Source organism: Crinia signifera, chromosome 1, assembly GCF_055691185.1.
Source record: "Crinia signifera chromosome 1, ASM5569118v1, whole genome shotgun sequence".
Lineage (NCBI taxonomy): Eukaryota > Metazoa > Chordata > Amphibia > Anura > Myobatrachidae > Crinia > Crinia signifera.
Window position 1 is genome coordinate 31132131 of NC_139217.1, and position 16133 is coordinate 31148263.

Consider the following 16133-nt stretch of genomic DNA (forward strand, 5'->3'; position numbering starts at 1 on the left):
ATAAAGCATTTCCTGTATAGTCACTGTGATGAGCACTGCAGAGGGGGGGGGGGTCAGTGTTTGTGCAGATAAAGCATTTCCTGTATAGTAACTGTGAGGAGCACTGCGGAGGGGAATGACCTCAGCAGTGTGTGTGTGTGTGTGTGTGTGTGTGTGTGTGTGTGTGTGTGTGTTAGGTAAAGCATTTTCTCTACAGGTACATTGCTCAGACCCTCACCCATACACTACTGGGGCTAAGCAGATATAAAGCCTGCCCTTACTTCCAGCGGTCTAACCCAATTCAATGCATCAAATATTTATCAGAAATCAGTAATGAGTAATGGTGGCCTCTGAAAGTGTAAATCCCAGTCTCCCCAATAGCCAAGGCACCTCAGCTTCATGATCAGCCTCACTAGAGGTCTAACAGAACAGCTGATTACGGCTCTGCATCAGTCACTGAGGCTCAATGTCCTGACAATGGCTGCTATCATCAAGCTGGAGAGAGAAGAGCACATGAAATACTTGCTGGGGAGCATGAGCTACTGATTACACAGCACAGGGATGGTGAGCAGGGGAGTATAGTGCTAGTCTGCCTGCTCCCAACCAGCTCACTGAAGACATCTGGTGCTGCCTGGCTGTGCACATCAATGGGGAGTCCATGCCCAGGACACGAGCACAAAGCATCAGAACGCCATTACTCGGGTGTCACTCTATATGACACAGGTACATCGGCAACACACAGGACTTCTACCACAAGCAGAGTTGTCAGACCGGCTGATATACTCTGTGCTGCTCCCCACCGGCTAACAGTGTCCCCCAAATCAACAACAGGAGACGGAGAAGCCTATAAGCAGGTGGTCAGCGCACCCCTTATATCACCCTTACTGCCTCACAGCACTGACCTCTTGGATTCAATTCCCATTGTGGCCATTTCCACTGCGGTCCCTGTCTGTGTGGGGTTTGTATGTTCTCCTCAGGTTATCGACAAACCAAAAACATACTGGGGGCGGCTTTTGACAAAACACTAATCACTGGTCTGAATCCATAATGCTAGGGAATACAGATTGCAAGCTCCACTGAGGCAGGGATCAATGTGAATGACTACTATTGTCTGTACAGCGCTATGGAATGTGTGTGCGCTATATAACTGATAAAAAAATATGTGAGCCCTGCAATTATATTGCTGTGCCCGTGTCCCTTTAATAGCATGTGCTTGTAGTCAGAAAACAAGATCAGTTCCCGAACCTGTGTGTGCATACGTGTGTTATGTATGTAGCCGTGTTTCTTACTCTGTAGCAGACAGAACAGAAGCTCAGCAGCTTCGGTCAATGACATGGACCTAAGCACCCCTCTCTAAACCCTCACTTACATATACGCATGCTTATTACTATAACCTTCTGGAAACTAATACAAAAGTACTTAGACAAGTCATCTAGCTAATACACCATTCAGAATCTACATAGTGACCGCGCACGGAGCAACACTGCCATCTAGTGGTTGGATCCAAATAGACAGCAGTCTGCTGAAAATTATTCATTGCGTGATTTTTTATTTTTTTTTGCACTGTAGAAATAATATATAGAAAAGAACCCACATGAAAAGAAAAGTGTATGAATGATTTCCAGCAAGGAAGGGGTTCCGCGAGCGTATGGCAGTGACGTCCAGTATGCACTCGGGTCTGTTTCCACAGGATCTGAGAGCAGTCGTCACTTAACTCTCTGGAGTCACTAAAAGCACCGGCATTGAGCAGAATACACTGTGTACAATGGCACTTCATATGTATTGTCAGCTTACTGCAGATACAAAGGAAGACCCGCTGTCCTCCAGGAGAACAGATGAAGAGGCAGGGACTGGCAAGCAATCATGCTACTGAACACAGGGACCTAGGTCATCAGCTCTTCTAATGCAGAAACCATATGTGCGCTGGCATTACAGAGATGGAAGAATGGATCACTGTTTATATGGATATACAAGGTGTGGCTATTACACAACAAGACTGTACTAGTACAGATGGTGTAGTGGTTATAGCATTACTGCCTCACAGCACTCACAGTCATGGGTTCTATCCCCACCATGTGTTATATATACGGGGCAGTACGGATGGTGTAATGGTTAGCATTACTGCCTCACAGCGCTGAGGTCCTGGGTTCTATCCCCACCATGTGTTATATATACGGTGTAATGGTTATAGCATTACTTCCTCACAGCGCCGAGGTCATGGGTTCTATCCCCACCATGTGTTATATATACACGGGGCAGTACGGATGGTGTAATGGTTACATTACTGCCTCACAGCACTGAGATCATGGTTTCTATCCCCACCATGTGTTATATATACGGGGCAGTACGGATGGTGTAATGGTTACATTACTGCCTCACAGCACTGAGATCATGGGTTCTATCCCCACCATGTGTTATATATACGGGGCAGTACGGATGGTGTAATGGTTAGCATTACTGCCTCACAGCACTGAGGTCATGGGTTCCACTCCCACCGTGGCCCTAACCGTGCAGAGTTTGTATATTCTCCCCCTACTTGCGTGGGTTTCCTCCGGGTACTCCGGTTTCCTCCCACATTCCAAAAATATACTGGTAGGCTGATTGGCTCCCAACAAAATTAACCCTAGAATGTCTGTGTGCATGTACATGTGGTAGGGAATATAGATTGTAAGCTCCACTGGGGCAGGGACTGATGTGAGTGTTCAACTATACTCTGTACAGCGCTGTGGAATATGTGTGCGCTATATAAGAAACTGTTAATAAATAAAATAACAGTAACCCATACTCCATGTGTTAAGGCAATAGCAAAACATTGACCCTGGACTATCCCAAAACGGTTTGGCTAGTTTCACCCCACGTAATGCATTTAGTTCAGGGATGGGGAACATTCGGCCCTCCAGCTGTTGTGGAACTATACATCCCAGCATGCCCTGCTACCATTTTTCAATGTAGCCATGCTACAACTGTTGCAGGGCATGCTGGGATGTGTAGTTCAACAACAGCTGGAGGGCCGAAGGTTCCCCCATCCCGGATTTAGTTTGCCGTCACCCCCCAGTACTACCCTAGCACAGAACCCCATTAAATGCACTGGAAAAGGTGTATTCTATTTAGAAAGGGAACATTGTGTGACCCATTTGCAGGGATGTCTGGACTAGAAAGCACGCTGCATACAGATAGAGATCAGCCAAGCAGCACTAGGACCCAGCGCAGATGATCACAGGGATGCAGCCGCCGCTGTGATCCTAAATAAACCCCCTTTGTTTTCAGCTGTATAGATTAGGCCACCGGGTAATTTAGCACAAGTGACATTTTACTTTTAAACTTGCTAAATGTCTTGACTTTGCTCCGGGCACAGAGCGGCATTTGGAAGCCACCGACGAGGCCGCGATTCTCGCTACAGCAGCAACTTGAATGTGACTTTGGGAAGATTTGGGAATGTGAACTGATCAGCCATGCACATGGGGGAGGGGGTTCTGTACAGATTCGGGAGCGCTACTATGCGCCCCTCCTCCACATTACACAGGGCTGTAACTATACAAACCAGCATTAAGCCATGTACCTGTGTACTTATCCAGGCAGGGGGCGGAAACCCAGAATGATTGACACTCCACATGGGTGGAGCCATGGTCAGAATCAGATCTGTAATACCAGCACTGCTTACCTCTGTGCAATGAACTAACAATTACATAGCCCACAGAGTTCCACTCACAGCCAAATCCTAATCTATACTTAGATGGAAACAGATCAAGAGAAGATTTAATTCTATGCAAAGGAGATGGGCAGTGCACCCCTACCTCTGCTGTGGTATGTCAGTGATAGGATCACCCATTACCTGCGCTGTGTGAGGACAGAGTGTGACATCACTGAGCAGCCTGTATGTCAGTGATAGGATCACCCATTACCTGCACTGTGTGAGGACAGAGGGTGACATCACTGAGCAGTGTATGTCAGTGATAGGATCACCCATTACCTGCACTGTGTGAGGACAGGGGGTGACATTACTGTAAGCAGTGTATGTCAGTGATAGGATCACCCATTACCTGCACTGTGTGAGGACAGGGGGTGACATTACTGTGAGCAGTGTATGTCAGTGATAGGATCACCCATTACCTGCACTGTGTGAGGACAGGGGGTGACATCACTGTGAGCAGTGTATGTCAGTGATAGGATCACCCATTACCTGCGCTGTGTGAGGACAGGTGGTGGCATTACTGTGAGCAGTGTATGTCAGTGATAGGATCACCCATTACCTGCGCTGTGTGAGGACAGGTGGTGGCATTACTGTGAGCAGCCTGTATGTCAGTGATAGGATCACCCATTACCTGCACTGTGTGAGGGCAGGTGGTGACATTACTGTGAGCAGTGTATGTCAGTGATAGGATCACCCATTACCTGCACTGTGTGAGGACAGAGGGTGACATCAGTGTATGTCAGTGATAGGATCACCCATTACCTCCACTGTGTGATGACAGGTGGTGACATTACTGTGAGCAGCCTGTATGTCAGTGATAGGATCACCCATTACCTCCACTGTGTGAGGACAGGGGGTGACATTACTGTGAGCAGTGTATGTCAGTGATAGGATCACCCATTACCTGCGCTGTGTGAGGGCAGGTGGTGACATCACTGTGAGCAGTGTATGTCAGTGATAGGATCACCCATTACCTGTGCTGTGTGAGGGCAGGTGGTGACATCACTGTGAGCAGTGTATGTCAGTGATAGGATCACCCATTACCTGCACTGTGTGAGGACAGGGGGTGACATCAGTGTGAGCAGTGTATGTCAGTGATAGGATCACCCATTACCTCCGCTGTGTGAGGACAGGGGGTGACATAACTGTGAGCAGTGTACTGTATGTCAGTGATAGGATCACCCATTACCTCCACTGTGTGAGGACAGGTGGTGACATTACTGTGAGCAGCCTGTATGTCAGTGATAGGATCACCCATTACCTGCACTGTGTGAGGACAGGGGGTGACATTACTGTGAGCAGTGTATGTCAGTGATAGGATCACCCATTACCTGCACTGTGTGAGGACAGGGGGTGACATTACTGTGAGCAGTGTATGTCAGTGATAGGATCACCCATTACCTGCACTGTGTGAGGACAGGGGGTGACATTACTGTGAGCAGTGTATGTCAGTGATAGGATCACCCATTACCTGTGTTGTGTGAGGACAGGTGGTGACATCACTGTGAGCAGTGTATGTCAGTGATAGGATCACCCATTACCTCCACTGTGTGAGGACAGGGGGTGACATTACTGTGAGCAGTGTATGTCAGTGATAGGATCACCCATTACCTCCACTGTGTGAGGACAGGGGGTGACATTACTGTGAGCAGTGTATGTCAGTGATAGGATCACCCATTACCTGCGCTGTGTGAGGACAGGTGGTGACATCACTGTGAGCAGTGTATGTCAGTGATAGGATCACCCATTACCTGTGCTGTGTGAGGGCAGGTGGTGACATCACTGTGAGCAGTGTATGTCAGTGATAGGATCACCCATTACCTGCGCTGTGTGAGGACAGGTGGTGACATCACTGTGAGCAGTGTATGTCAGTGATAGGATCACCCATTACCTCCACTGTGTGAGGACAGGGGGTGACATTACTGTGAGCAGTGTATGTCAGTGATAGGATCACCCATTACCTGTGCTATGTGAGGACAGGTGGTGACATCACTGTGAGCAGTGTATGTCAGTGATAGGATCACCCATTACCTGTGCTGTGTGAGGGCAGGTGGTGACATCACTGTGAGCAGTGTATGTCAGTGATAGGATCACCCATTACCTGTGCTGTGTGAGGACAGGTGGTGACATCAGTGTGAGCAGTGTATGTCAGTGATAGGATCACCCATTACCTCCACTGTGTGAGGACAGGTGGTGACATCAGTGTGAGCAGTGTATGTCAGTGATAGGATCACCCATTACCTGCGCTGTGTGAGGACAGGTGGTGACATCACTGTGAGCAGTGTATGTCAGTGATAGGATCACCCATTACCTGTGCTGTGTGAGGGCAGGTGGTGACATCACTGTGAGCAGTGTATGTCAGTGATAGGATCACCCATTACCTGTGCTGTGTGAGGACAGAGGGTGACATCACTGAGCAGCCTGTATGTCAGTGATAGGATCACCCATTACCTGCGCTGTGTGAGGACAGGGGGTGACATTACTGTAAGCAGTGTATGTCAGTGATAGGATCACCCATTACCTGTGCTGTGTGAGGACAGGTGGTGACATCAGTGTATGTCAGTGATAGGATCACCCATTACCTCCACTGTGTGAGGACAGGGGGTGACATTACTGTGAGCAGCCTGTATGTCAGTGATAGGATCACCCATTACCTCCACTGTCTGCAGTCCCTATCATTCATTGTATGCAGAGAAAAAGCATCAATTTGCAGCCCCGGACCCACATCCCCCTCCTGGCTAATAACGGAAGCTTGCTGGTGCCTGACTGGTGACTGATGCGAGGTATATGTGTTACAGCCTGTAGCAGCAATAAATAGTACAAGTCATTGCCTTCCGTGGGGTGTAAGTGCAATGGACTTTTTGACCCTCTCGACATTTTGACTGGCGACCTTTGGACCCTGTCGACCTTATCACTGTCAGTCCAGATACCGGTTTGACACCACCACCTGTTAGACTACTGTGCTGCTGGGAAACTTACAGAAATACTATTACGGGAATATGTTATTCTCCAAACATTTACTTACCTCCAGGGGACAGGCCAATATGTACTGTACAACGAATACAACGCGATATATTCTACTCTGTCCTGAGTGTGGACTGATGTCGTAAGGCGGGGGTCGCTAACTCGTCGCTCGCAATCTATCAGTAGCTCGTCTGAGCAATCCGGGTGGCTCGACCACTATTGCCCACCTGCCCTCGCTCACTCGTCCACCTCTGTTGCCGCACACTCCTCGCAGCCCCTGCTGCTCCCCCTGCCCACACTTTGTAGGGGACAGACACTGGATATCATATTTGACCTCTAGCGTGTGACAGGAACCACAGCGCTAAGTGCTCCCAGCACTTCCTGGTAACACTGCAGCCCTGTGCTCCCTGTCAAACGCTAGAAGTCAAATAGGACTTCTAGCGTCTGTCTCCTTCGAGTGTGGGGTAAGACGGCAGAGGTAGGCAGCCCATGAGCCCTTGGCAACAAGCACTGTTAACCCTTGGCAACAGATATTAAACCCTTTGGCAAGGAGCATTGACCCCTTGGCAAGGAGCATTGACCCCTTGGCAAGGAGCATTGACCCCTTGGCAAGGAGCATTGACCCCTTGGCAAGGAGCATTGACCCCTTGGCAAGGAGCATTGACCCCTTGGCAAGGAGCATTGACCCCTTGGCAAGGAGCATTGACCCCTTGGCAACAAACAGGTAATTTACAATTTATTAGAAGCCTTACTGTGGGGGGCATTGCGATGTGGCATAATGTGTCGGTCATTGCAGTGTGGCATTATGCATTCCACCCAACTTTATAAATTTTTGTGGGACATCCTGATTTTTTAGGACGTCCTGCGGGGATAAGACACTGTGCATGCATCTTATCAGGCATGCAAGCAGTGGGGCTGGGAGCATGGCCAGTAGTTCACACAGCACTGGCCTTTCCCTCACAGTGACAAAAAACGGTGCCCATAAAATGTTGGCACGTGCATTCCTTTGTCCGCTGGCAGAGTTGGGAGGTATGCATTAGGTGTGAGGGGCATTGCAATGTGTGGCATAATGCGTCAGGGGCATTACAGTGTGCAGCATAGTATCATAGGCATTGTGGTGTGTGTGGCATAATGTGTTGGGTATTACATTGTGCGGCATGTTGTGCAGGGGCAATACGATGTGTGGCATAATATCGGGGCATTTTTTTTGTCTCTAGTAGCTCACGCTCAATTAAGGTTGGAGATGACTGTTTTAAGGTGTATCCATCAACTGCAGATCCCAGCAGAACAGCGCCCATAGTGGGCAGACTCTCATATCAAACTGGATTACATACTTTACTATACACTGCTTATAATACACACGTTTGTATAGGCTCAAACTGCAATCCACTTCAAAAGGAGTCATGGAGGATTATATAATGTATACCTACCATTTACACCTAGTGGGGGAGATATCAAAGGCCAAAATGCAGCAATTCCCAGCCTGTGGCTTCCTGCTGCTTCCATTCCCCTCCTCACATCATGTCACTGCCCCATGTCACATGCAGCCCTGTCCTCACTGACACATCCCTCATCTCCTGATATACTCTGTGCTGCTGGGGACCCTGCTCCTCCCACTATATAACTCTCAGTCTGTGGCTTCCTGCTGCCTCCATTCCCCTCCTCACATCATGTCACTGCCCCTGTCACATGCAGCCCTGTCCTCACTGACACATCCCTCATCTCCTGATATACTCTGTGCTGCTGGGGACCCTGCTCCTCCCACTATATATCTCTCAGTCTGTGGCTTCCTGCTGCCTCCATTCCTCTCCTCACATCATGTCACTGCCCCTGTCACATGCAGCCCTGTTCTCACTGACACATCACTCATCTCCTGATATACTCTGTGCTGCTGGGGACCCTGCTCCTCCCACTATATATCTCTCAGTCTGTGGCTTCCTGCTGCCTCCATTCCCCTCCTCACATCATGTCACTGCCCCTGTCACATGCAGCCCTGTCCTCACTGACACATCACTCATCTCCTGATATACTCTGTGCTGCTGGGGATCCTGCTCCTCCCACTATATAACTCTCAGTCTGTGGCTTCCTGCTGCTTCCATTCCCCTCCTCACATCATGTCACTGTCCCTGTCACATGCAGCCCTGTCCTCACTGACACATCACTCATCTCCTGATATACTCTGTGCTGCTGGGGACCCTGCTCCTCCCACTATATATCTCTCAGTCTGTGGCTTACTGCTGCCTCCATTCCCCTCCTCACATCATGTCACTGCCCCTGTCACATGCAGCCCTGTCCTCACTGACACATCACTCATCTCCTGATATACTCTGTGCTGCTGGGGATCCTGCCCCTCCCACTATATAACGCTCAGTCTGTGGCTTCCTGCTGCCTCCATTCCTCTCCTCACATCATGTCACTGCCCCTGTCACATGCAGCCCTGTTCTCACTGACACATCACTCATCTCCTGATATATTCTGTGCTGCTGGGGACCCTGCTCCTCCCACTATATATCTCTCAGTCTGTGGCTTCCTGCTGCCTCCATTCCCCTCCTCACATCATGTCACTGCCCCTGTCACATGCAGCCCTGTCCTCACTGACACATCACTCATCTCCTGATATACTCTGTGCTGCTGGGGATCCTGCCCCTCCCACTATATAACGCTCAGTCTGTGGCTTCCTGCTGCCTCCATTCCCCTCCTCACATCATGTCACTGCCCCTGTCACATGCATCCCTGTTCTCACTGACACATCACTCATCTCCTGATATACTCTGTGCTGCTGGGGGGACCCTGCTCCTCCCACTATATAACTCTCAGTCTGTGGCTTCCTGCTGCCTCCATTCCCCTCCTCACATCATGTCACTGCCCCTGTCACATGCAGCCCTGTCCTCACTGACACATCCCTCATCTCCTGATATACTCTGTGCTGCTGGGGATCCTGCCCCTCCCACTATATAACACTCAGTCTGTGGCTTCCTGCTGCCTCCATTCCCCTCCTCACATCATGTCACTGCCCCTGTCACATGCATCCCTGTTCTCACTGACACATCACTCATCTCCTGATATACTCTGTGCTGCTGGGGGGACCCTGCTCCTCCCACTATATAACTCTCAGTCTGTGGCTTCCTGCTGCCTCCATTCCCCTCCTCACATCATGTCACTGCCCCTGTCACATGCAGCCCTGTCCTCACTGACACATCCCTCATCTCCTGATATACTCTGTGCTGCTGGGGACCCTGCTCCTCCCACTATATATCTCTCAGTCTGTGGCTTACTGCTGCCTCCATTCCCCTCCTCACATCATGTCACTGCCCCTGTCACATGCAGCCCTGTTCTCACTGACACATCACTCATCTCCTGATATACTCTGTGCTGCTGGGGGACCCTGCTCCTCCCACTATATAACTCTCAGTCTGTGGCTTCCTGCTGCCTCCATTCCCCTCCTCACATCATGTCACTGCCCCTGTCACATGCAGCCCTGTTCTCAGTGACATCATGCAAGTGGATATATCACAGCAGGAGACAAACGAATTCCATTGACCTTACTGACAACAGGTTGGAACTCACTTGGAAAATGGAGAACATCCTTAATAAGCAAGAGGTGAAGACAAATAAATGTACTGCTCGAGCCCTGGTCTAATGTACCTTAAAAATGTCCATAATAGGTGTGGTGCGTTAAGCAGACAGTTCTCATGTCAATACGCACTGGGCCGACATGGGACTGAAGACATTGCGATGAAATGTTGACATGATAAAACACAGACCTAACGTCTCTGGTGGTCCAGATGCTACTAATCGGTTCCCTGTGTCAGCGACCTCTCAGGAGACTTCTTACAGGCCTAGGTGGTCAGGACTATGTAAACCCCCCCCCCCCCCCCCCCCCCCAGTCTTTATTCAATCTCACTATGTAAGAACAAATCACAGGGGTGACCAACACAACAAGGTGACAAATTACACGCCGGGCGCTAATCAGCCCTTCTACACAAACTGAACGTCTCCTTGTCGCATCCAAAATCTATAAAGAATAAAGAGGAAAACACAAAACCCCGAACTACGAAGACAGAAGCGCTCCGATATTTTATTGGGAGCGGTATTGATTGAAGCGCGCTAGGGGACCGCTCAATCCTATAATTCATGGCAGCTTTATTGCCCCAGACCCCGGATCTGGCCCAAGTCAGAGTCTATAACTAGTCTGTTACTAAGACACTGTGCATTATTTATTGGCTGATTAAGTCCCCGTGACACGGCAAGTCATTAAGAGGCACAATTAAGAAGGTTTCTTATTACGATGAGCTGTAGAGCCGAAAACAGGGAAACATTATGGAATGTGATACTTTATACGACACCCACAACAGGGCATTGTATAGGAAGACAACCACATATAAATCCTAATAATTACCAAAGTACGGCAAAACACCCAACATCATTCATCACGGCAGAGAGAGAGGAGGCGGGACTCAGACTCACAGATCAGTGCAGCCGACGCAACCTGTAACAGCAATGCTGTGGGCCAAACCAATGTCCCTAGCTGTATGCTGAACAGGGACTAGTCCTGCTGGAAGCTGGGGTCCTATACTGGGCAGTGACTGGTCCTGCTGGAAGCTGGGGTCCTATACTGGGCAGTGACTGGTCCTGCTGGAGGCTGGGGTCCTATCCTGGGCCAGTGACTGGTCCTGCTGGAATCTGGGGTCCTATACTGGGCAGTGACTGGTCCTGCTGGAAGCTGGGGTCCTATACTGGGCAGTAAATGGTCCTGCTGGAAGCTGGAGGCCTATACTGGGCAGTGACTGGTCCTGCTGGAATCTGGGGTCCTATACTGGGCAGTGACTGGTCCTGCTGGAAGCTGGAGTCCTATACTGGGCAAGAACTGGTCCTGCTGGAAGCTGGAGTCCTATACTGGCAAGAACTGGTCCTGCTAGAAGCTGGAGTCCTATACTGGGCAGTGACTGGTCCTGCTGGAAGCTGGGTCCTATACTGGGCAGTGACTGGTCCTGCTGGAAGCTGGGGTACTATGCTGGGCAAGAACTGGTCCTGCTGGAAGCTGGGGTCCTATACTGGTCAGTGACTGGTCCTGCTAGAAACTGGAGTCCTATACTGGGCAGTGACTGGTCCTGCTGGAAGTTGGAGTCCTATACTGGGCAGTGACTGGTCCTGCTGGAAGCTGGGGTCCTATACTGGGCAGAGACTGGTCCTGCTGGAAGCTGGGGTCCTACACTGGGCAGTGACTGGTCCTGCTGGAAGCTGGGGTCTATTACTGGGCAGAGACTGGTCCTGCTGGAAGCTGTGGTCCTATACTGGGCAGTGACTGGTCCTGCTGGAAGCTGTGGTCCTATACTGGGCAGTGACTGGTCCTGCTGGAAGCTGGGGTCCTATACTGGGTAGTGACTGGTCCTGCTGGAAGCTGGGGTCTATTACTGGACAGGAACTGGTCCTGCAGGAAGTCGAGTCCTATAATGGGCAAGGAACTGGTCCTGCTGGAAGCTGGAGTCCTATACTGGGCAGTGACTGTTCCTGCTGGAAGCTGGAATCCTATACTGGGCAGTGACTGGTCCTGCTGGAAGCTGTGGTCCTACACAGGGCAGTGACTGGTCCTGCTGGAAGCTGTTAGAACTCTTAGTAAATTTTCCTTGTGTGTATATACGCGCACACACACACACACACATTTAGGGCTGTGTCACACTAGAAGCGGCACTGTTTAGGACTGTGAAATCACAGCATAGCCGGTGAACAGAACACCACACAGCAATGGCAGTGACCACACAGCAGGTTATAGCAGACATACAACACTGGACGTGGGAGAGACACAAGAACACCACAGTATCATTTGTACACTACCTCGTCAGGGCCAGATTAAGGTGTGTGGCCCCTACCATAAGCATTGTCACTATGATACGTAGGGAATGAGATTACAAAGGGTATTATTATATGCTGCATAATACAGAGGGTTTTTACTGGGCAATTTCAGCTAGCGGCAACATATTTCAACGATCAATACAAAAGGGATTGTAAGCTCTAGGGGCAAAGCTTGGCCACCTGTTGTATCAGTGCTACTGAGCATGTAAAGCACACATACACCACGTGAACCCCACAATAATATCTGTAAGCACAACAACGACTGCTGCAGAAACACAAGATTAACATTAGGTGAATACGGGCAGGGAAAAGGCTCTTCTCTGGATCTGGACAGTCCCCGGGGAGCCCGGCGAGAAGCAGGTCATCATATGAGTGGCTGGGATAAGGGTCCTGTAATTGCCTATATACATGCACAGTCACAGCAGAGAACAGGTGGCACATCGCCACAGCGCTGTGGGAAAACATAGCAGCTTTACTGCAGCCTGAAAGCAATACCATACGCGGTCAGAACAGCCCGATGTAATTATACAGAGCATAACCGCTATCCTCTGTAATCACTGCAAAAGCTTATACGTCCCAGGACAGTGCTCACACCATACCCCAAACTGTGCTCGTACGGTCAATGCCCAGCCGCAGTTACCACCAGCTTCCATCACATCCTGACACGATCGTTCTGGGCCAATATAAAGTCGACAATTTCTGGTTAATTAGGACCTCAGTATCCATTACACCCAATTTCATTAATTAAGAAACCTCTAATATTTGCAAGAACGGAGCACACAGAATAGACAGATGCCGCGGCATACTAGACAGACTTGTATCACAGATAACTGGCAGGATGCTGCAAGCGCTCCCGGGGTTAATGGCTGTACTGGGAAAAGATTCCGGTCCTGTGTATGGATACTGCAATGCATCTGCCAGAAACAAAAATGGCAGAATACAGGAGAAGACCTGGCACTCATCCACGCAGCAAGGTGTTTTAATACCAGGAAATCTGTAAGGACGGATGTATATACTGATATAGTATATATACACATTATTACACAGCACATCAGCACTGATATAGTATATACACATTATACAGCACATCAGTACACAGGGATAGAGCAGCCAGTACTGATATAGTATATACACACATTATTATACAGCACATCAGTACACAGATAGAGCGGCCAGTACTGATATAGTATATACACATTATTATACAGCACATCCGTACACAGGGATAGAGCGTCCAGTACTGATATAGTATATACACATTATACAGCACATCAGTACTGATATAGTATATACACATTATTATACAGCACATCAGTACACAGGTATAGATAGAGCAGCCAGTACTGATATAGTATATACACATTATTATACAGCACATCAGTACACAGGTATAGAGCAGCCAGTACGGATATAGTATATACACATTATACAGCACATCAGTACAAAGGATAGAGCAGCCAGTACTGATATAGTATATACACCTTATTATACAGCACATCAGTACACAGGGATAGAACAGCCAGTACTGATATAGTATATGCATATTATTATACAGCACATCAGTACACAGGGATAGAGCAGCCAGTACTGATATACAGTAGTATATACACATTATTATACAGCACATCAGTACACAGGGATAGAGCAGCCAGTACTGATATATTATATACACATTATTATACAGCACATCAGTACACAGGGATAGAGCAGCCAGTACTGATATAGAATATACACATTATTATACAGCACATCAGTACACAGGGATAGAGCGGCCAGTACTGATATAGTATATACACATTATTATACAGCACATCAGTACACAGGGATAGAGCAGCCAGTACTGATATAGTATATACACATTATACAGCACATCAGTACACAGAGATAGAGCAGCCAGTACTGATATAGTATATACACATTATTATACAGCACATCAGTACACAGGGATAGAGCGGCCAGTACTGATATAGTATATACACATTATCATACAGCACATCAGTACACAGGGATAGAGCGGCCAGTACTGATATAGTATATACACATTATTATACAGCACATCAGTACACAGGGATAGAGCGGCCAGTACTGATATAGTATATACACATTATTATACAGCACATCAGTACACAGGGATAGAGCAGCCCGTACTGATATAGTATATACACATTATACAGCACATCAGTACACAGGGATAGAGCGGCCAGTACTGATATAGTATATACACATTATACAGCACATCAGTACACAGGGATAGAGCTGCCAGTACTGATATAGTATATACACATTATTATACAGCACATCAGTACACAGGGATAGAGCAGCCAGTACTGATATAGTATATACACATTATACAGCACATCAGTACTGATATAGTATATACACATTATTATACAGCACATCAGTACACAGGGATAGAGCAGCCAGTACTGATATAGTATATACACATTATACAGCACATCAGTACACAGGGATAGAGCGGCCAGTACTGATATAGTATATACACATTATACAGCACATCAGTACTGATATAGTATATACACATTATTATACAGCACATCAGTACACAGGGATAGAGCGGCCAGTACTGATATAGTATATACACATTATTATACAGCACATCAGTACACAGGGATAGAGCGGCCAGTACTGATATAGTATATACACATTATTATACAGCACATCAGTACACAGGGATAGAGCGGCCAGTACTGATATAGTATATACACATTATTATACAGCACATCAGTACACAGGGATAGAGCGGCCAGTACTGATATAGTATATACACATTATTATACAGCACATCAGTACACAGGGATAGAGCGGCCAGTACTGATATACTATATACACATTATTATACAGCACATCAGTACACAGGGATAGAGCAGTCAGTGCTGATATAGTATATACACATTATTATACAGCACATCAGTACACAGGGATAGAGCGGCCAGTACTGATATAGTATATACACATTATCATACAGCACATCAGTACACAGGGATAGAGCGACCAGTACTGATATAGTATATACACATTACTATAAAGCACATCAGTACACAGGGATAGAGCGGCCAGTAATGATATAGTATATACACATTATTATACAGCACATTAGTACACAGGGATAGAGCAGCCAGTACTGATATACTATATACACATTATTATACAGCACATCAGTACACAGGGATAGAGCAGCCAGTACTGATATAGTATATACACATTATACAGCACATCAGTACACAGGGATAGAGCTTCCAGTACTGATATAGTATATACACATTATTATACAGCACATCAGTACACAGGGATAGAGCGGCCAGTACTGATATACTATATACACATTATTATACAGCACATCAGTACACAGGGATAGAGCGGCCAGTACTGATATACTATATACACATTATTATACAGCACATCAGTACACAGGGATAGAGCGGCCAGTACTGATATAGTATATACACATTATTATACAGCACATCAGTACACAGGGATAGAGCGGCCAGTACTGATATACTATATACACATTATTATACAGCACATCAGTACACAGGGATAGAGCGGCCAGTACTGATATACTATATACACATTATTATACAGCACATCAGTACACAGGGATAGAGCGGCCAGTACTGATATAGTA

At 47.7% G+C, this 16133-nt stretch overlaps 1 protein-coding gene across 1 annotated transcript in view; it reads right to left on the reverse strand.

Moving 5' to 3' along the window:
- The window catches only part of ATRN (attractin), a 154614-nt gene that overhangs the window by 17148 nt on the left and 121333 nt on the right, over window positions 1-16133 (reverse strand). The window lies entirely within an intron of this gene.